Genomic DNA, 23,102 nt, shown 5'->3' with positions numbered 1-23,102 from the left:
ATAACGCGACAGCCCAGCCGTCCGGGATACAGCAGCTGGCAGCAATGCGGTCGTGATGAAAAGGACAACGACAGGGAGCGATCTACAGCAGGTAATGTGCGTGCCGACACTTCCGGGATTGAATGAGACTGTCAGGCGTCACAACACTTGCCGTCCAAACTACAGGAAAATGTCGATTTCTTCGCGGCATGCAAGATAGCGACGCAGTCGATGCAGATAAAAAATTGGTGTTTTTGCATTGCTATATTAACATGTGTTGTGTAAGTCATGCTAAAATCGTCCATAAAGGCCGATGTTGTTACTAAAAATAATAATTATACGCTGGCACGATCACAGACAGTCTGTTGCTTCGAGGAGAGACCGAGCATGCGACATCGTACTGGCCACATTGTGCCGCCAGTCAGATGAAAGTTTCAGCCAGAAAGTGTTGAAGAGGTTTGCACTTGAAAACAGAGATTCGTTATTTTGCGACAGAAAGGCAGCAGAGCTTCAAATGAGTATTGACGGATTTGCATTTCCGTTGCCGATAGATCGCACCGATGAACGAACTGAACATCAAATGCAAGGCAAGGGCCTGTTCATGAAATGCACAGTCTGCGAAGGTTCATGAGAAAGCCGCAGTTTCGTCACCGGAGCTAACATCCACCACATGCAAACTCCCGGTCACACCATCAGCCGATCACCTCAGCAGGTATCATCTACGTGCTGGTGAGCATTTACATGGTGAAAGCGCTGCTAAGCGCTTGAAGATCTCGGTCGGGTCGAGGATGAATGCGCCACGATATTTCCTCTCCTTACCTGCAGTGATAATGCCCCAGTGCGTGCAGCTGGAACTGAGCCGGGATCCTGCAGCTGAGGCAGCACTTCTGGCAGAAGCACTTGGGTCTTCAGATTTCTACTCTTCTATGAGAGTAGGAGACATGTCAGAAGATGTTGGAAGCCTCGTTTACTCTGCTATTTGTGAACAAACATTTTCAATGACAGTTTACAAACTGTGGTATAGATTCTTCACCGATGATCATTCTGTCAGGCTGCAAGCCGCATCTTCACTCAGACAGCTCAACCGACTCTGATGCATCAGCAGCTCAGCATTCTCACCGAACAAGAAAAGGTTTGACCACGCGTAGTTACTGTTCGGGACACTTTTTTGAAATCGCTTTCGTTATCACAGTCTGCAAGCTTTGGAGTGAATGTGACCGAAATCGTTAACTAATATTCGTCACAAATGTTTAAAAGAGTTGACATTTCACGCTTCAGTAAGTTACATTGGTCTTCTGATGTGTCTCATTTAATGTTTAGAGTTAATGTGTCAATATGGTGCGTTCGTAGAATGCTAAGAATATCTTTCCAACAATATTTGAACTCAGCAGCTTTTTGAGTGAATGTGACAAATCAGCAACTGTTGTCACAATGTTTAATACACTTGTTTAACATTGTTCGGGAAATTTAATAATCATTTGTAAGTAACCCACTTGCTCATTTCATAACATATAAATCTGATTTCACAGCTTTCGAGAAAAACAATGGTATTTACTGCTTATAAAGAAACAATTAATATTGTTATGCATACTGACTGTGCTTAGTTCTGGCTCTCCACAATACTCTTTCGTTTTCATGTAGTCGCAGGAAAATACTGCTCAACGCCATAAGAGGGTGCGTCATCCCACGCAAATGATCATCTGTCCTTGGCCAGGTGTTAATTCAATTGTAGCCTCGTCTTCATTTCATTCGCGTAAATGGCCAAATAACCGCCCATACACAGTGTATATTCTCACTATTTTTTAAAGAATAGTTTGTGAAACAGTATAACAAATGTAGTATAAGCATCAAGTTACATGACAACACAAAAATTACTGCCACAATGCCGAGGTGCCAGCTACAAACAAATGTGCTCACTAATTCTTTTTCATTTTACAGGCTATAGTAAATAAAGGCAATATTGCTCACTACCATTACATACTGACAAATTGCTCAACATTTGAGTTAGCCTAACGGAATAACATAGTTTAGCAGTTACACTAATTGAAAGTGACATATTTGTTGTAATAATGCTAGATTCAGCTAAATTAAATATATGTTATTTTATAGCATTGTTACTTACTGTAGTACATTATGAACAGTATGCACACATATTGAGTGTAAATTGTCATATCATTTTATTATAAATGCCTATTTACTGGGACACACTTTAAAACTGTATTATTAACATGTATTATAATAATTTAATAATATTTTACGAAAATAAAAATGTTAGTTTACTTCTGTTATTGCAACGATAGTGCAGATTTTGAAATTTCAGTGTTAGTTATCAGGCACAAAAAGAGTTTATGTAAATTGCTTCTCAATTTGTTCTTAGAAACATGTTCAAGCCTTTTTAAGCGTAATTGAAGCCTTTGTTTGCATATTAAAATATTGTTTTTATTTCATATTTTGTTTCTATATTGTCGTAATTTTAGGGATTATTATTATTTGGTCATCTTTTGGAACAATCGCAAGTTATACAGTTGTGTTGACGCCGAGCTTCACCGATTTTATGGATTAAAAGAATAATTATGTCTCAATACGATATTGTTTTTGTAGATGTTATCACAGAAAGTTGCATCATTAATGTTGTTAAGATAGTATGCAATGTGCCATATTTAGAATATTCACGCTTCAATTAATAATGCTTGAAGATGAGCACATTGCATATGGGAAATATATCATGCAGTGTCTTCAGACGTATTACAGTCACGCCTCACAATACAGCAGGTATCTGAGCATTTTGTACGTTAGGAAATTAATATAGCATTCAAAGTAGCACATAGCATAGCCGCAGTATAGCAGCTGGTATGGTAGTATTATTAAACACAGCTGACAGAGCTGCTCAGCATACATACCGGGATACTGCAGCATGTATAGTAATATGACAGTGTGAACACAGCTCGATCTCTCGTGTCAACATGGATAATCTTCTTCGCATCTGTTTTGTGCAACAAACGTCAGAGTAGCAAACATATTAACAGGATTCAACAAAAATTAGTAGCCAGTAGCGTTGGCAAATGTCGCTATTGACCGTTTAAATTAAGGGACAGAGCACGGTTTGTGCCAGGTTGCGCACTTTTTTGTTTGTTGTTTTTTTGTTACTAGACGCAGACAGTGTAAAAGCGCATGAGACAAAAGATGCATGATTAAAAATGTTAACATAGATAACGCCACGTTTAAGTAGTGTTTAGTCACTATTTAAGTGTGAAAATGCCTGCACATTACCACATTTCCACGTGTTATTTCTTTCGAAGAAAATGGTTAACACTCGGCATAAAATACATTAGGGATTGTAACATTTGAACACAGTGATAAAATTTTTGTCATAGTTACCAGCACTGATTGGTACATTTGGATTTATTCGTTTTACTTCTGTTATTATTGTCCCAGTAGATTATATTGTATTGGGTATTCAGAACAGAAGTTACTTAGAAAATATTTAAAATCTCTGAATATACTGTTCTATTCACATGGCTTTATAAATACGTGAATTTTTCGATTACCAAGTTATCAAAATGATAATAAGATCATAGTACGTCATAAAACAGTTACCCGGAGAAGTTTATTACCTTTTCACAAGTTGCAGAGTTAAAAGCAACTGATATAAAATAAAAATTCACATTTTCAGGTTGGTACAGTTCAGTACTGATGATAGCACACAAACGCGGATTTTTGATGATATGTCACCAAAATTCAGCCAACATCACATGCCTCTATTTCAGGTCACATTTAAAAAGTGACATTACTTCATCATTGGCTTGTCGTGTCTTCTTCATTTCTTCCTGGCTTTTCCATCATTTCTTCTAGTTCATGCAGTTCATGACTCCGAAGAAAGCACGTTTCACGCTGCTAATAATACAAAGTAGGGTCACTGAGTTTAATGTACCTATTACTAACATTCGCAGCACCAAGCATGTCATATGGTCAGACGCATTGTGACATGATGAAGGCCTCAGCAGCCACATTCCCTCCTTATCAACAGTATGGCATGCCTCTGGGAATTATCGCAGTTATGGCACTCGCCAGCTTCAGTCTGTTTCTTCATCTACAAATCGCTTTTCTCTGGTCTTTTCTTCTATAAAGTGCTCAAAATGATCATTTCTGGGATTTCGATTCGTTGAACGTCACAGAAATAATACTAAATCATCTTCCGGTAGATTTGACCACAGTTACAACAGACTGCACCAGCTGCAAATGACTGACCTACAATGCTTACTGGAAGAGAGAGAAAAAGAGAAGAGAGAAAGACTATAACATGAACAAAATTAAATGAATTAAAATCATTTCGATGTATGATAATGGCCCAGAAATAGAAATGCCGCTTCCACACTACACCAGTCGACAACAACGTGCCATCACAGTAATGGGTGACTCCAACATTGTTAAAACTGCTGCATGTTTTCAGCAGATCGTTTCTAAATATCAATCAAGAAATGCCGATGCTTTTCAATTCAGTCGATCAGATTAAAGCGCAGACGATTCAATGCGTAGCTTATGTGAATTTTCGGCTTTCACACCAGTTGAAGTTGTTTGGCGTGCGTGCGTGTGCGTGTCTCGTTTACACCGCAGTAAAAGTTGTTGCGCAGCGCCGATGTACGACGCTGCCGAGAAGTTTTTAGTGATACGCTTCCAGATTATTAAGAGTCGGGCACAGAATAATGGCCTTGATTAGAGAAGAGGTTCGTCTCTCTCTCTTCAACTCATGAGTGATGTTGTAAAAGAATGACTCATTCTTCTCGTTGTGCTCTCTCTCTCTCTTCATCATTCAAAGTTCGCACAGCGTGCAGATTGCTTCAAGGTCATTACTTCCTCATTTCAGAGTTCTCTGTGTCTTCTGTTCAGAGCAACAGTAGATCTGGCTGATGTCTTTCATACACCGACAGCCAGAAGACAATTCAGTTTGATTCGTGCCACTGCTGCACATATCAGCAAAGAGTAACGATATAAAGTAGCACACAATCAGAAAAAGGTTGCTGAGTGGGAATCCCTTTCGTAAAGCAAATTTCTCTGAGGTATTGATATGTTCATTTAGGTAACTAATATACAGAGTTTTTAGATTTTTCTCGCACAGCTTTTTATATCTTTAAAAATGTATTAATAAGAATCACGGGCACTACTGCTTGTGGTTACAGCAGCATGCTATGCAGCATACATATGCTACTTCTTTTGCACCACTGTTGAACAGTAATAAACTGGTAAAATATATAGCTGAGGCTTCTTTAGGGGTGGGCAGTTAAATCACTGCAGCATACAATCAATGACTAATGCATACAGTACTGCATGGGAAATCAGTGCTATAAACATATCCAAATATTTTACACAATGATTGAGCTACAAACATATCTGACCTATGAACAGTTTCTGCAAAAGCATTACTACAGCCAGAAACTATCTGTGATTTATCGATAGATTCGAGGGGAAGAAAGAAAGAAAAGAAGAAAAGTGTGCTACATTCAGTTTTGCTAAAGGTGATCGATCACCAAAAACAAACAAACAAAACATTCGATTAAACTCTGTTCATTGCCGTTACTGTTCCGACCTCGCAACCTCGCTGATGCTGTTTGCGGAGGGAGCGCGAATCGTACCCCGCTGCTGTTATTTTTAGCAGCAAAACATGCTTCGAAATGAGAGCAGTCAAAGAGAGGAAACACAGAAGTAGATTCTCTTCTCGTTTTGCTTTCATTGAAACGATGAAAAGACAGATGAGAACGTGAGGCCGATGGCCTTACCTTGTCCCGACTAGAGCCTGCATTGCCGCCACGCCGCATGTCTCGGCAGTGCTCACTATGACCGATGCTGTGTTGGCGACATGTGCCATCTGTCTCACTAGCAAAAAGAAGTACAGAGATGGCCGACATGATACACTCTACCATCAATCAAACTAATAACCCAGTAGCTCATTTTCCTCTTTTTCAAAGGTACACATTAAACTTATGACTCAAACTCCATTCATTTGATCGGTGTCCAGGAAGTTTCTAGCTTTAACTTGAAAGCAGAAGAATGAAGGCTGTATAAAGGACAGCCAGTCAAAACATAATTCATGATTTACATACAGCTGTGTTTGAACCAATGAAAATCCCACTCTGGGTTAGACACGAGAAATAGAAACCAAACTTCACAAAAAGGAAGATTGTAGATTTGATGGATCATTTGTCAGTCTGTCGTGACCATAGTGTGTACCACAGAAGCTCAGCATGTGCTGGGATGGCCTGGGCAGCTGTGAAGGGAGTGGAACAGAACTAAATGCTACCTGCTGCATCCGTGCCTCTCTACCACCTGTCTCTCTATACATGTCCTCACTCATTAAGAGGATGAAGGGTTACAGTGTGTGTGTGTGTGTGTGTGTGGATCACTTATGGGCCCAGAAGAATGAAAACAATATGAACTGCAGATGAGGAAGAAATGCATGTGTTTCTTTTCCTATGTTACAAAAGCTCTAGCTCTCACTAAAGCAAGAAAATACTGGCAAGAAAGAAAACAAAAGAAAGACAAATGTCTGGGAGTCAAATGAGACGCTAAGCACGTGATAATTGTTTAATGGTTCTTTTAGTGAATCACACATACCGTGATGTTTAGCCAGATTTTCAGAAAGAACACTATGAGTCGGCTCAATGAAAAGTGCATCTTCAAATCTAGGAACAAATACACTGTTAACTGAACAAAGTACTGTTCCTTGAGTAAAGACAAAAACATGCAACAAAGACTCAGCACTATTAGGAGAATGAATGAATGAATGAATGAATGAAATTATGAATATTTCCGGCTTAAATACCGTTATTTAACGTATAGCCGGTGACCTTGAGACCGCAATATGTTTTGAAAAATATTTTGTAGTCTTTTAAATATTTTAGTAATGAAAGTTTACGTAAACATTTCACAATAATTATAACATCACCGGCACGCAGCAAGATTTTTAGTTTTTTCCTCCTCGTGCATGTTGTCTTAATGGAACTAGAAAACGACTGCATCACAATTGCCATTTTCATCTCATTCCGGTGCTCATTTTTGCCATGTTTACATTTAGCAGCCTGCTCAGACACATTATTAAATATTTCGCCTTCCTTCGATACAGCAGACACAGCCTCGATAGCTAGTCCTGTTATTTAAATGTCTCAATTTAACTTTCTTCTGAGCCTTTCTGACAAATTGCGAGCATTTTAGCTTCCTGTCAGCCTTCCTTCTTTCTCTCTATTCCTTTCACGAATTTTCTCACCGATTTTCACGCCCATTGCTCTTAATGATCGTCAAGGCATGTGGATCTATGCTTTTCTAATTAGGTTTTCGTTTAATTCCAGAAAGAGAGTGAGGGAGAGAAAAGAAAGGATGAAAAGAAAAAGAAAGAATAAAAAGAGATGAGACAGTTAGCTGTGAACTAGTTAAAACAAATGATAAATGATCAAAAGTCATCGAAGCTTTGGGATAGTTCACTGTTCTGCTCAATTGTGTTACTATACTCATTATTTACCATTTGTGTCATTTCAAATTCATACAAAAGCCGCATACTTTCTGCAAAAACACGCTTATAAAAAGGATCGTTACCAGCTTAAAAGACAGTTTGGGGAAAAGGGCACATCTTCTAGTTTTGCGTGAACAAACCATCAAATAACATACAGATCACGAGCCGCGAGCAACAACGCTTGAGATTTAAGTGATGAGGCCATGAACAAACATTTATATGCATTACAGTCTCCTTCTAGTTCTTCGTTGTTCATATCCTGCTTCCTTTTCCTTGTAATACCGATTTGAGGCCGTCGCCTCATGGGACTGACGCTCAGACAGAACATCAACAGCAAAGGAGTTTAAGCTACTAGCCGCAGGCTGTCATTGCTTCTTGAATTACTTTTAGTTTATTAAAGACAATCATCGAACGACAAATTATAAACACAATGCGATGCCATTAGAAATAGTGTTCTTTCAGGACACTTAATGTGATTATGACATTGTTAAAGTTAAAAACTGTTTAGCAGCAAGTGGAGCAAAGATGCTGACAGAAAGCTTGAAATTATTCGGTTGTAATTAGTCACAGTCGTACTTCTTCTAGTTTGGGATATATTTTGACAGAGCAGCAGGTGAAACGAAAACAGGCACCTGGGCGTTCATACTAATTATGAACTCATGTCATCTAAATCATTAAACATTCATTAAGTGATGGCTGGAGACTCAACCACTGTGGGTTAGCCTCAGTCACAGCATAAGATCAGCCTTCTGGGAAACGCACAGCGGGAATAACATCAAGTCATTTCTAACATAAGATTAAGCCCATTTCAATGTATTTCATTGTGTTTTTGTATTGTCACACTGCAAGCCTCTTTGATTCTCCCACTGGGTCGTGGCTGTGGTCTTCTCAGTAGTCAATTCACAAAATAGCCAAAGAGAACACTAGAGTCTGCCAGTGAGCTGAGGCCAGCAGCCTTTCAACACTGGCCGATTCATTACACCGCCAGTCTTCTTAAAAAGACAGAAGAGCAACAGCTGCTAAAGTGCTCTTAGAAAGTGCTTTAACAGGTAATCACTAAAAATTGTAAACATGCTGATGTGACTAGATATACTAATAAAATTAGTAAAATTGTTACTTGAAAAATCAGTAGTGAAAACAGGCACAAACATTATAATAGTACAATGCAGTGTCAACATTTTGAGATGTTATCGTCGCTACTGGGTGTTCAGTGTTCATTTGAATATTCATTTATTATGTTAGACACTGCCAATGTAAGCCCACCTTCATGTAAACAGAGGAAGGCGAGTGAAAATAAAAATACACTATATACTATAAATTGACTCTCACCATCATAGAAAACATCACCTAAAAATTCCATCAGTTATATTTGTTATTTCTCAGTGTTACACCTTCTTCTTCATGGTAGCGCATTTTCTCACTTCTCTTTTTTAACTCTTAATTGAGCAGCTTTCTTTCATTTTTTCCCCAGTTGCTATTTGCTTCGGCTCGATTAAAGGTGTATTCATGTCTTGCTGGTCCGACCGAAATAACTCAACTTACTTCTGCGCGGATTCTGTTTTAACATAGCGTTCATTTGCGTATTACCAAACAATCGACCGAGATCAAGCCGAAGAGGAATGAATTTCTAGTACTGCTCGCTTAAGGTGTGAATATATTCGACTTGATTCAGCCACCGTAGCATCGTGTTTTCTTTCGTTACAGCCAGTTATAAAGCAGTGAACCAGAGACTTTCCTGAATACTTCAGTGCTTCCTGTTCATCTCAGTTACTGGGTTTTAAACAGTACTTGAATTTGGACCGTCGACAAGAAACATAAGCTCACACATGTAAAGATTGAATAGTGAATGGAAAGTGCTGGCTCTTGCATTGTCCTCAACAAGCTGAAACAGTTGGTCAGGCAGCAGCTCTGCAGTCTGCGCACGCTTTGGAGTTCTGCAGTGAAAACTGGGACAATGTAGGAAACTGGACTGGTGGGGTCACAAGGTCATTTGTCCACTGCTCAAGGAGAAATAGTTGTCATGTGATTTCGCCTTCATTCTTCCTTTAAACTTCGTTGAATTAATTGTCATTTCACCATTGTTAAAATGGATTGAATGGAGCCACTTCAAAAGCCAAACACACATAGCTTTCTCAAGCCTGCTTTTGTTTCTGCCATTTAGGCACTAACAAAAAAGGGCAGAGAGAGACAGAGTCTTATGTGTACGCTACTTCCTGGAGAAGAAGAACAAAAAATATCTACATACAGAGTACACAGTGCACGATAACTATATCTGCCAGATACATGCACAATACATAAACACAGATAGTAAGACCTTCCTCCTGCTTGCCATATTTCACTTTTTCACTAGTTCTAACATAAAATCATCGTCTGTACTTCAATGCTGTAATGGGCTTTGCGACATACGCCAGCACAATCGGTAGCACTACAAATGCTGTGCCAGCCGAGTTTCTCAACACTTAGCTTTGCATCTTCATAAATTTGCCAGATCAAAATACCATTAGTCAGAACACAGAGCATGTTTAATGGCATATAATTCATTGCTTGTAATGCAATATGTATATTGTAATATAAGTGGTGGAACAATGTAAATTAAATGACGCTACATATGAAGATTTTATTTTATTTTTATGTTATTATGCATTTATTTCTGTTTTGTTAGTTGCTTAAGCAATTTTATTGAATTTAAGCACAATAATTTATGATTCTAATATATTGTTTTAGAGCTTCAATAAATATCTTCTTAAATTTCCGAAATGTTAGTCAGTGTTGAAACGAAATGTTTTCTTTAGGTATTTGATTGTTCGATAAACAGTACTTTGGAAAGAAAGAGATTACATTTGGACATAGAGATTATTTAAAATATTACATAATGTTGTTATCACTTTGATCATTTAATATTTGTTACATAAAATACAGATTCTAAATATTATTATTATTCAGTTATGAAAAACAAAATATACAAAAATTTATTCATAACAGTTATTTTACCCAATGCTCACTTTCTATTTGTTACAACAAACATTATAGCGGGGTACCAGCCTGCTACATTATATCTCACAACACGCACTGCATTCCCACACATTTAGCAGTCAGGTGGCGCACAGCATCAACAGGTAACAATGAACTCAGCCGCCTTATCACCATATCTGCTAATGAGTTTATCACATGCATCGAAAGGAAATACACGAGCAGCAGGAAGAAGAGTAGTGTTTGTTACTGGCCTAGCAATATTACACAAACAGGCCACCATTTTCAGGCACGAATGCTGACGTTCATTTCGCCAAGTAGCACAGCTCCGTCATTAGCCGTTTCTACCCGATGATTTCAACAGACGCCGCGACCACGAGTGACTCAGCCATTTCGCTTGACTGCCATTATTCAGATATGTTCAGCATTACAGAATACCACTATTGCAGTATAATTCATTTGAACAAGAAATGTTTAAATAAGCATAACAAACACCGTGGTTGATCAGATGGTTTTTTCTCGTATTTCGGTCAGATTGTGTTGTAATGGATCATAGAAGTCATGTCACAAATCATGTCTGGCAACACAGCAGTTAGCGACATACAGTATAACCCATTCAGATCATCATACGTTGCGTACATACCTTAGGTTCAGGATGTAAATATGGAGTGAAAGATATCTGCAAAATTCGAAGCCATAAGTGCCTCTTCCGCAGTGCCCTCTCTCATTTTCGTCAGCGTTTATGCATGCAGCAGTACTTAAATAAAAGATAAAATTCGCTTATAGATTCAAAAGTTATTTGCGATATTATTAAGAATGGCTTTAAATTCGAAATTACACAATGTAGGCTAGTTTTTTGGTTATTTGTCAACATTTTGTATTTCAAGAACCTCGAAAGAATCGTTTCTCCAAAAACATTCTGCACAAATGAAACATTACCGATCCGCAACATTTGAACAAAGTCAGGCAAAAATACTTCAACAGCTTTCAGCCAAGACTGATCAAAGAACGTTACAGCAACGCAGTTGACACTATTGACTAAATGAAATGTTACCCATTCGCATTCGTGACTGCCAGATTCGATTACCAGCTTCATTGGCCAGCCGATACGAGATTTCGCCATCACCGAGCTGTCAAGATACGTGACCGACATGCCGATCTGGGATCAGCCGCCTTATTACAATATTACGCATCGTGCTTCGTACACAGCCAATGTTATTTGAGATTCGCTACACCAAGCAGATCAGACGCTTTTAATCGATCTGATGTCGTTTCTCGAAGTCATCAGACGCAGCGTGAGCGCATTGCTCGCCCGAGATCTGTTTGCAGTGAATCAGAACATCCAACAAAAGGATACGATTTGTTATAGGCAGCGTAATAAACCTTGTGACTTCAGAGCATACAGAGTGTTAATGTAAAGCACATCGGATTGAGGTTAAAGTGTCAGAGGAATAAATAGTTGTCATTGCGATCGATGAGCCTAACTGTAGAAGCATCTATACTCCAGCATTGCTCTGTTATATCGTGACGCCAGTCCTCCAGGCCGCAAAACAAGCGGCTTCACTGCCGCACTTCACTTTTATCATCTGTTCACGCGTCGCGATAAAAGGTCACCGACACACGAGCACTGACGGGTGGAATAGCGGCGCACTACCTCGCAGGAGTTCCGCATATTTCGTTGAAGCTTACCACAGATACAAATAAAAGCAATTGCATTTTCATCCTCATACTTCAGCCGCTTTTTCTCAAAACGGCGATAAAGTCACACCGAAGTTAACGCTCGATATCTTTATTGACTACGTAAAAACATATACATCTTCGCATGATTAGTTAACTATGTGTGTTCTCACAAAACGTTAGAAACTGGCGATATTTAAAAATGCATTAATTCTTTTGTTGGAAGCAAAGAAAACTTAGATACTGGTAATATTATGTAAATATCTGTTCATATCTCTCAGTTCCCATATTGATTACAGGCCAACGCATAAATTGCTACACAACATTCATTTACTGTTATGGGGAATTTTTACATCTTCGTTCGTTCAAAAATCTCAATAATTCGTTGTTCATTCATCAGTAAACATTTCATTACAAAGCCACACAATAAATAGGACGCAAGCAGTCATGGGTCAGGTAGTTTTCACACCAAATTCTCCTTCTTGTCAGCAAATTCGGTTCATGGAGTTTCAAACTAATTTTAAAATGAGCTCAATTAACTTGAGTAGCATTTGCTTGCTTCACAGACGCCGCAGACCACCGTAGACCGGGTGTTTTCGCGCAGCATGCTTGTTAATGGTTAAACCATATCTTTGCTCATCAGAATAACATTATTAATCCGACATTGATACAGCATGTTACCGCAGCACGCCGCGGCGACCGGCCTCGACATCAGCGACTGTTCCTCGGATCACACTCACCGCAGCCACCATACAGCGCCTCGCTCTCTGCGCGCGGCATATCGAATACCATCTGAGCATCCTGAGCAAGTGATCAGCAACTTTTTTCACACAGAAAAATAAATAAATAAATAAAGGTATTTCAGCATGACCGGTGTGGACAACATTCATTGTTTTTATCTTTTTATTTATCTCTGCTTTTGCTCGAATTCACCAGAAGTGACACTTTTCGATGAGTTTGCGCGCCGGCTCGATTCGTCGCTTCTCGCTTGAGGGTCGAGATCGATTCCTCGGCCTCGACATAAATATTTGGGATTGAGCCGGCGTCAGCGACTGCGCAGGGGACAGTTATTCACCTTCTTCCTCGCGTTGCCAGTTTTGAATGGAAAAAGAGCCAGCCACCGATGCCAACGGTGCTGATTTCAAAGTTATATTTCTTCATTTTATTGCTCAGAACTACAAAGGCCATCGTACTGCCTTCCAGCTTGATTGTGCTGAGCGTTAAAAGCCAACAAAAGACCAAAGAGCAGCTCACATAACAGGATATTTAGTCTGTTGCACAACAGTATAGTGGTCGCGTGCGATATTCGGAGGTGAGAAAAGAATTTTCTAAACACAAGATCTTTATATCGTGCCAGCTTTCATGCAAAAGTGGTATTTGCTTCAAAATGTAAACACATTCAGTTACATGGCAATAAATTACTACTGATTTGACAAATTAACAAAAGTTTTAAATTTATTAGTTTGATTTTAAAACTAAAAATACAAATTAAACATTGTTATTCAAGTTCACTTATTTATATGAAAAGAGAGTTACTATCAGTATAATCACATTTTTACAGAATACATTATTTCAAATGCATTATTCACAAAATGAAATATATTAAAGTTAATTGCACAATTAGTTCAGAAACATTTTCATGAATTGCTTTGCATAACAATATCCAGACAAATACGAGCGACACGCCACGACTTATGGCGGTGAAGCTTCATTAGAAAGCTTCAGAATCGATACAATCTCCGAGCCCGACATAACCACAGATGCCGCCGTCGGGCTTGAGATACCGACAAAGCCGCGCATTCGTTGCGCCGCTATCATTTGTTTTCAGTGACACTGTTATCACTCTTTTCTGCGGTTAATGTAATTAAGTCGTCTTCTCTCGTTCCCAACATCGCTAACTGGTAAATTCAGCGAAACGCGACGCTTTCGCACGGACTTCAGTTTGTCGATCAGCAATATTGACGCATATCTTCCTTCTAAACATGCACACCATCGAGGCGTCGGTTGTCTACGCGGCGAAAACGAAGCCATCGCATTCGCGAGCAATAAAGCACATTGCCAGGAGCGAAGCAATGCCATTTTTCAATACTTAAATTGTTGCACCCACGGACGGACACCAGCCGTACCGTACCAAACGTCGAACAGGGCAGCGCATACATACACTGGCGAAACACGAGAGCGGCGTTCCGAAAGCCGACTGAACGGCGGCTCGACCACTGAATGCCGCGGTGTTCAATATCACTTTCGAATTGACAAACAGACTCCGGCGCCACCACCGCGGTGGTCCGACAAATGAAAAGGTGTTTACCTCCGCGGTGTGTTGTTACTCCGTTGACTTCGCTCGCGTTCTTGCAGCCTTTGCGGCGCCTCGCGCAGCGCGGTGAGGACGTTCAGCCTGTCGCGCACATACGCGCGCGTGCAGAGCGCATAGCATCGGATAAGACTTGAATGAACGCGCGGGTGAGTGCTCGTAGTGTCAAGCACATCTGATGGTTCCCGACAGCGATATCTAAGAAAGTTTGAGGATTGACCATCGCTCGCTTACTCCGCGGCCTTCGTGCAGACGCCGCGACGCTGCTTGAAACTGATCGCAGGGTGTTAGTATGAAGGGAATCCTTCGACTTGCTGCTGGCACGCCGAAGTTGCTCGATGACGCCTGACCATTGACAGATTAGTAGTTACAGCACACTTCGACAAAAGGTGCTAAAAATATACTACGCCTTTACGATAATAAAAGACTTTTTTAATCAATTGATATTGCTCATGTTGCGAAGCTTTACCGCAAGTGGGAATGCGACGATTCTTACTAGCACTAAATAAATCGGTGAGTCGCAGAGCCGTTAATCATAATACCGTAAGTCGGTATAAACTATTTATTTAGTGCCGTGTGAAAGTAATAAAAATAGTGAGAATAAAACGCAAAATATGACTACACCATGTCTCGTAAGCGTTCGTTCTCACAGGTTTGATTCTCAACAATACAAAGATCAGAAGCTCATAAAGTGCAAAGCGATCAATAGTCACCGGTCTACAGGCCATCTGTTTTTAAAAATACATACCCTGAAAAGAATGATACGAAAGTTTAGAATGATTACGATATAGCTTCACATTTATCACACGTTGTTTCCTGAAATAGCTAGTCATGAAATTGGTTTACTGAATCAATATTTTTTCGCCGATGATTTTGTATTGCCATTAAATTAATTATAAAACTTTTTGTGTATTGTGATTCGTTTGCATTCACATTCGTTAATAATGAAATATTTTTTTAAGCGCTCGTTATTGTACATCCAAATATCGTGTTAATGCTGGCCTTTTGTCATTAGATATGAAATTGCAACAATTGAAAGCGCCATGTTTAATAAACACAGAGTTACACCGTTACTCGAGTTCATTTACATTCATTCGGCACTTTTATTTACAGCACCGATTCTCATTATATTATTCAATAAGACTATATAACAAAATATCTAGTTGTAATAATCGTTTTCTTAAATTGACCATGCATCTTCATTTACGCCATGGCTTTTATCAAATATTTTCACAGATCACCGATGGCGCCGATATCAGTAGACATTCGCGTCCAGTACTTAAAATAATAATTGTTGTTACTATTTTTGTTTACCGATGGCGCTGTTGTTGAGGCTTAAAATGCATCACTCTGTCGTGTTACGAATTTCTGTGAAAAAGTAATTAGTCAATACTAATCTCTGATTACTCACTCTCATTGGGCTCAAACCTTACTATAAGTCAGGTTTCATATTGTGGTGCATAGCTACGGCGAGGAAAGTTCGATTGGCTTGGCAAAGTCAGTTATTTGGGATATAGCTTTCGCCGCCATACCCAGTTGCGCATACACACATTGTCACCGATGCTCGGGTCCACTAAAATCATCAGTGTCAACAATAATTATATCGCTTCCAGCAGAATATAATTATTATTTAATTCGATCTACCCGACTTGAGTTTAATTCGATCTCAAAGCGCCGTTGTTTTTATATTCTTCGTTCAGTGAACATCACACTCCCATGAGTTTAAAGAGATGCACAAACAAGCTCAAACTGAGTCGCGGGACAAAGCCGAAGGCGCCATCTCTTCGCGTACCACGCAGACAAATCACTGCAGAGGTTGCCCACTGCCCGCAGCGGCGTTCGGTGAGTCACGTGCCGAGGATTAAACGCAACACCGGCGAAGAACTTCTCACCATCATTTGATTTTAACTCATTTACATACTATATATATATATATATATATATATATATATATATATATATATATATATATATATATATATATATATAAATATTTATATATATAAGCAACATTAAAATGTAATAGTAGTTGTCTCTGTTTATAAGCTCATGCAGCAATTGTTAGCTGTTTGTTCAAGCTGCCATGAGAATGCGTCTAGTGAGATGAAGCGAGAGAAATGGATGGAGCGGAATGATATTCATATACAGCATGCACAGACAGACAGAAATAGACAGACAGAGATAGACAGAGCAGACAGAGCAGACAGATAAAGAGCAGACAGTAGATAGACAGAAGACAGACAGACAGACAGACAGACAGATAGATAGACAGACAGATAGACAGCAGTACAGACAGACAGATAGACAGATAGATAGACAGACAGATAAGATAGATAGAGCAGAGTAGAGGATGAGATAGACAGACAGACAGTATTGTGAGCAGATACAGATAGACAGACAGTATTGCATAGATAGAGAGAGTGACAGATGATAGACAGACAGATAGAGGCTGAGTTAGGAGTTAGACACAGATGATAGATAGACAGGGCAGAGGCCAGAGCAGACAGAGCTGCAGCCAGAGCAGAGGCTAGATAGACAGATAGAGTTGTGATAGATAGACAGACAGACAGACAGAGTTGCACAGATAGAGCAGAGTGATAGATAGAGCCAGCATAGACAGACAGATAGATAGACAGGCCAGAGCGCAGTTAGATAGATAGATAGATAGACAGATAGACAGATAGACAGATAGACAGGGCAGAGCTGTGACAGAGCAGACAAATAGACAGATAGATAGATAGATAGAGCGACAGATAGACAGAGCAGAGAGAGATAGAGAGATGATAGATAGATTGACAGATAGAGAAGACAGACACAGACAGATAGATGTTAGATAGATAGACAGACAGACAGATAGATAGAGAGATGATAGATAGATAGACAGATAGACAGATTGGATAGAGGCTGTGATGATAGACAGACAGATAGACAGATAGAGATAGATAGATAGGATAGATAGATAGATAGAGATAGATAGATAGACAGACAGATAGAGGCTTCACTGAATTCATCTCCTACTATCAACATGATACGTCATTCTTAAATCATGATGAACAAAGTTAAGCCTGTCTGATGTCTGGCATGAAAGTTATGTTTGTTTGCAGTGTCTCACCACTGCTTTCACTCCGATTCAAATGCGTTTGACATGTAGCCTCCAACATTTATTTATCATTTTTTTACTTCATGCAGATATCTTCATTTCTTCTAGCAGTCTCACAAGCAAGGGCACAAATATTTAAACGTACTTCTTTGAAACTTCAAAGAACCATCATGCAAAGAAAAGGCCGTAATCGTAAATAGATCATACTTTGTCAGCGCGCATTGGGAAGTGCGCAGCAGAAACCACAATTGGTTCAACAGCCGGCAAACACATCTAAAAGATCAGCGACCTATTTGAATCCCAGCGACTGTTAGCTGGTTACCGCCCCGCATTGGACAGAGATCATCTCTTCAAAAATTGCAGATAAAGATGAAAAGCCAGCGGGCGTTTCATCTGTAGCAGTGGCCGGAAGATACCTTAACAATTAATACGTTTCGACGGGACGCCAGTTGCGAATGCATATTGAATAACAGTCATTCTGCCAATACCAAACATGCATCGTTCGTGGTTAATGCAGTTTCTGTTTGTATTATTCGTTATTTGTGCGGTACCCTGGCTCTTTCGTATTAAATGGAATTTCCGAATGTTCTAGTTATAGCAAACTGTATCATTTGTCTAGAATCAGCTCAAAATGCAGACAGCTTTATCACAGATCATGTTAAATGGATAAAATTGAAATATTTGTTTATTTTCATGAAAATTAACATTAAAAATTGCTCACACAAATAAAGAAACAAATAATCAGTGAATCAAAAGATACTTCGTAAATGACAACCTCAGTACTTTAAATGGCTGCTCTCTACCATCTCTTTTCGTTCGGCCTTGGCCCATTCGACCCGGTGCATTCACAAAGCCTTTCCTCTTCGCCATCGCTCATAAACACAATGTCGGTCTCGCCGTCTTCTTAGGATAATATGAAATGACATACTATCAGTCAGAGAGGCCGAGGGTGAAAACTCCAGGTCCTTTCGAGTGGATGTTAGCATTCAGCCTCGACCCCTTGGGGATTACTTCTTCACACAGCACTGCAGCCACGCAAGCCAGCCAGACTCTCATCAAGGGTCAGTTGATCTCTATCGAGTGAAGAAGAGATCTTGATAATAAGCAGAGAGAGAGTAGCTTAGTGACAAAACAGCAATTCAGTCATAGGTACGACATCACATTATGAAAAACTTGACCCAGCAGCATCTCCAGAGTCACCAGCCCATGCAAGGCAGACATTGATATGCAGGCAGACACAATGTATATTATAGATCTTGCGAACACTCTATCTACAAGACGTTTCTTTTTTTCTCTTTTGGACTCATAAAAAAGCTGTGATTCATGACTCAAAATATAGTGACCTTCTGTAAAATGACAGATTTCTTCATGAGATATGCAGACTTCTCCAATCATTTTGTTCGCTAAAGTCTTCATCGCTTGGCTCGTACTCATCTGCTCGCACTGTACCCGCTGGTCTCTTGTCACGTTACTATGACGGTCACTGTGCCTTATCGCAACTTATTTGAGGTTGCAGCATGTAAATGTCTCGAAGCTGAAGAAGGGTTTTCTCATAATGTGAAATTGTACCAATGTGACAAGCTCACTTTTCTTCTGAAACAGGAAACGACATAGTTTGACATTTCGGAGACGGAGACAAAATGAAAGTTAAGTGACAAAAGAGAGAAATTATGAGGCAAAAGAAGGTCAAGCCTATATCAGTGACTGTCACCTTTCGATGATGGCTGGCAGCTGCGGAAACAGCTTTATGCATGTGACGTTTTAGACAATGTCTAACTTTCAATTGATACGCTCGGCTTATTTCGATCAATCCTGTTTTATTACAGACTTCGACTTAAAAACTGGCGGAAAATATTGTTACTAACTAAATGATACTAAAATAATACCGCTCAGAATGAAACTCAATACAGACATTATTTCAATATTAATCAATATTAAGAGTTACATTAAGAACAGCAGCACACTGAAATCATCACGTGGGACCGAATGCTTTTATAAACAGCTGCGCTAAATAGACATGTCTTCATGTATATTTGAGATTTTGATTTGAATGAAAACAGAAGCGACACAGAAAGGTTATGACGCTATTTCGCATTCATTGATTTCAAAATTGCGTCTTCTAGTGCTGAAACGTCCTATTATTTTTGTCTTCATCGGTTGAATTGCATTATTTATGATGTAGTTCTGTTTTCATTTAAAAATATCTTAAATTCCTTCCAAAGACAAGTTACAGCCTTGAGCAGGCCTGAACAACATGCAAGTTTTGCGCAGTTGGTGCAAGAACTGTAATTTGTGTTTTGCTTTCTGTACTCTATTCTGTTTGCTATTTTATTAAATCGGGTAGAAGATGGACAAAAAGAGTGAGTTGCTTTGTCACACTTGAATAGGCCGAAAGTATTACGGGAAAGAACATCCTGGATGGTTAATCTGCAATCAAAAAATGATTGTAGTATTCGGAGCAATGTCTAACACAAATGCTACATTTAATAAAAAGCAAGAGCAGTAAATACAAAGATGATGTTAGTAAATATGGTTTTATTTTTCTTGCCTTTTTAAATGTAAAGTATACTTTTTATGTATATGATTGTGTTTACATATAATATTGCAAAATATTATGTTAATAAAATTGTTATATCAAGAAGAAAATTACAATATAATATAAACAACTCCAATATTTATTACTATTATTATTATTATTCCAGCAGATATCACTGGCGTATTGATTTTTATATTTTTAATACTTTAAAATAATAGTTATTTCCATGTTTGAATAAATAAATATCACAGCACTTAGAGCTTATTGTTACCTAAGGTCAATTCGCGTAATTTACAATTGTAATGATTCCAATACGTGATATAAACTGTAAGTTAGTAGCAGGTAAAATTGTGCACAATAATAGCACTTGAAAGACAGCACTTCCACCTCTATACCCCAACGGCCCGGTTATTATATTCCAAATAAAATATAACATTTGCCGATGCAAAGTTGAAACATTTCCCTGGCTCCTAAAATGATTTTTGTAAATTCAGTAATAACGATGTGTAGTTACTCGATCATTCGATTCATTACGAATGTCCACAGAACTGTTGATAGTCAATAACTAGTAATTAGGGAATTAGGGCAATAATTAATTATGAATAAATTATTACTATTGAATAAATAATATAATGATGCAGCTCTTGGAGTGTGACAGTAATTCAGATAGCATACCTGCTTCAGTTGGCGGTCTACCAGTATGTCATCACTCAGAACACTGTCGGGCGCACTTTTGTTTACCTTCGTTTTCGAGAACGAAAGATAGCACGATTGCGTGGCTGAACTTCCGAACAGCCTGTAATAGTTGCAGAGCAGACGTTTATCTGTTAAACATTTGTGGATAAGACAAACAAGATTGTTTCGGCACATGAAGGGCCTTTATTTCACGCACACCCGTGTTCAATCACGATCCGCGTAAAACAGAGAGCAGGCAGCGGCACGCACGCGACGCGGCTTTTTTGTAGTCGCTGTCTTTTCACACGAATCATAAAGAGACAGCGCTTCACTAACAGTGAGCAAGGAGAGCTTATGAGGAGACAGGTACGCGGAGAGCCTAGTTTGCTGGCCTTTCTCTTCTTATTATTTATCGACCGATTTTCAAAATGAGGTTGTTGATTCATCCTTCAGTCACTTCGGCAGCTTTTGGGTTGGAGCTTGTTCGTTACGACACAAGTGTCGATATCCTCCGAGTTGCGCTATGCTGGTAAAGTATCCCTTTATTTTTTCTCGAGTTAATTTTACACGCGAGTGTTTTGTTGTTGCGCTGTTATGTTTCGCTCGCAGCAAGTTGGTATACCAGCAGAAGCTCACAAGCATGATGATTAGCATACACCAAGCTGTTGTCATGGAGATGAGCAGCGACCGACGATGAATTGTAATAGACACAGGCGTTTGTAGATACACCAAGATGTACACTTGAATATACGTTTCGCACCAAAAGACGCGGGCATGACTGTTGCCAGCACAGAAGCGAACGTCGTTTCTCATAATTCACAAGCAACAAATTCAGTCAAATCCCGAAGTTGTCGTTATTGTGTTACGATTCTTCATTCAACACCAGCGCTGTTTATGTGTCGCGTAGCGAACAGAAATGCGATTATTTCCGGTTGTTTTTCAGGTGGTGTGTTGTTTCAGACATGTGGACTGTGTCTTCGACATTGGACAGAGGGCGCATGCCGACCAGCGTCGTAATATCAGTTTCGACATAAACGTTTATAGTTTCAAAAGCGACATGAACACACGACGTTGACACTGTTTTCCTTCTTCGAACTGCTGGAATGTAGTGGCGTGAAAGACACCACGTGGCAATATCTCCCGACAGTTGTCAATGACAAAATAGCCGTCTGCTTCATTTGATTGTTATTCGGCATTGTAGTTAACGTTGATTTATTTGCGTCATTATTAATAGTTTGATAGTACTTGTAATGAGTGTCTTTTGTCATTTATTCCTTGATTATGCCTTGTTAATGTGTTCTGGTAATACTGTTGGAACAATATATGGATCATTGCATATGTTTACGCTCGAAAATTGTTTATTCATATTTTGCGAATAAACAGCTGAGCTGAATTTGCAACATTTGCAAGACAGTAACATTGCTCATTTAGCATTAATGATCGCATTGTGATCGATGAAGTAGATACGTAAAATACCAGGGGTCGGCTTTTGAAAGCTCGATCGGTTAGTAACAGCGCATACAGCGTGCAGCCGCATATATGGCGCGTCAATATTCATGACAGCCTGCTTTAATGCACGCGATGCCCTTGTTAATACAAAGCAGATGTCTTACGAAAGCTGATAGTACGCATTTTATTCGTGGCTGCTCAATACGCAGTGAGATTGAGAAAATGGACAATAATCACGATTTAAAAGTCCCGATGTGGGATACTGATCATTGTTTACCGATGTACTTCCTCAAAGTATAGACACCAAGTAAAATCAAAAGTTGCTTCGTTTCATTCATTCAAGAATAGTTAATACCATTTGCAATAGTTAAAAGATTATGTTCACAACTTCTTATAAATATGAAAAGCTTGTAATTTTTCATCACGCCGCTTGTCCTCATATTTATAGTTGGTGACCCAGCCTGCAGCCCGGTCCTCTCAGTAATGACACGGCCGACCGAAATTGGCCAGCCAGCCTGATCTCATCGCTGAAGGAGTTGCGTCGATCTGAACATCCGCCAGAAAAAACGGGTGACAAAGCCAAACCCCTCAAAGCTCAGAACTGCGAGAACGTCATCCAGCAATATATCACCTTCAGTCTTCACACCAACGTGAATTCGGTGTTGAAACAGTGAATTCTGGCACCTTGAGCTCCATGAAATTCCGAAGGATCGAGAGGTTGGTGCAAAGCATTCGCCGGGATCGACAAAGATTTCGTTCAGGCCACAGGTCTCGTTTTACAGAAGAAGCATGACTTTCGGATAATCGTCGCATTGACGCACTGGCAGGAGATGAGCACGCCAGGTTAATTTCGATATTTGCGGGTCGTATTTGGCAGCGGGGAAAATGTGCGTGGTTTTAATAT

At 39.4% G+C, this 23,102-nt stretch overlaps 1 pseudogene; it reads left to right on the top strand.

The window, feature by feature from the left end:
- LOC122348818 overlaps positions 1–23,102 on the top strand; it is a 51,105-nt pseudogene that overhangs the window by 3,490 nt on the left and 24,513 nt on the right.

Source organism: Puntigrus tetrazona, chromosome 7 (genome assembly GCF_018831695.1).
Source record: "Puntigrus tetrazona isolate hp1 chromosome 7, ASM1883169v1, whole genome shotgun sequence".
NCBI classification, from domain to species: domain Eukaryota; kingdom Metazoa; phylum Chordata; class Actinopteri; order Cypriniformes; family Cyprinidae; genus Puntigrus; species Puntigrus tetrazona.
The sequence above is the reverse complement of the archived record's forward strand: the minus strand, read 5'-3'. Positions and strand labels throughout refer to the sequence as shown.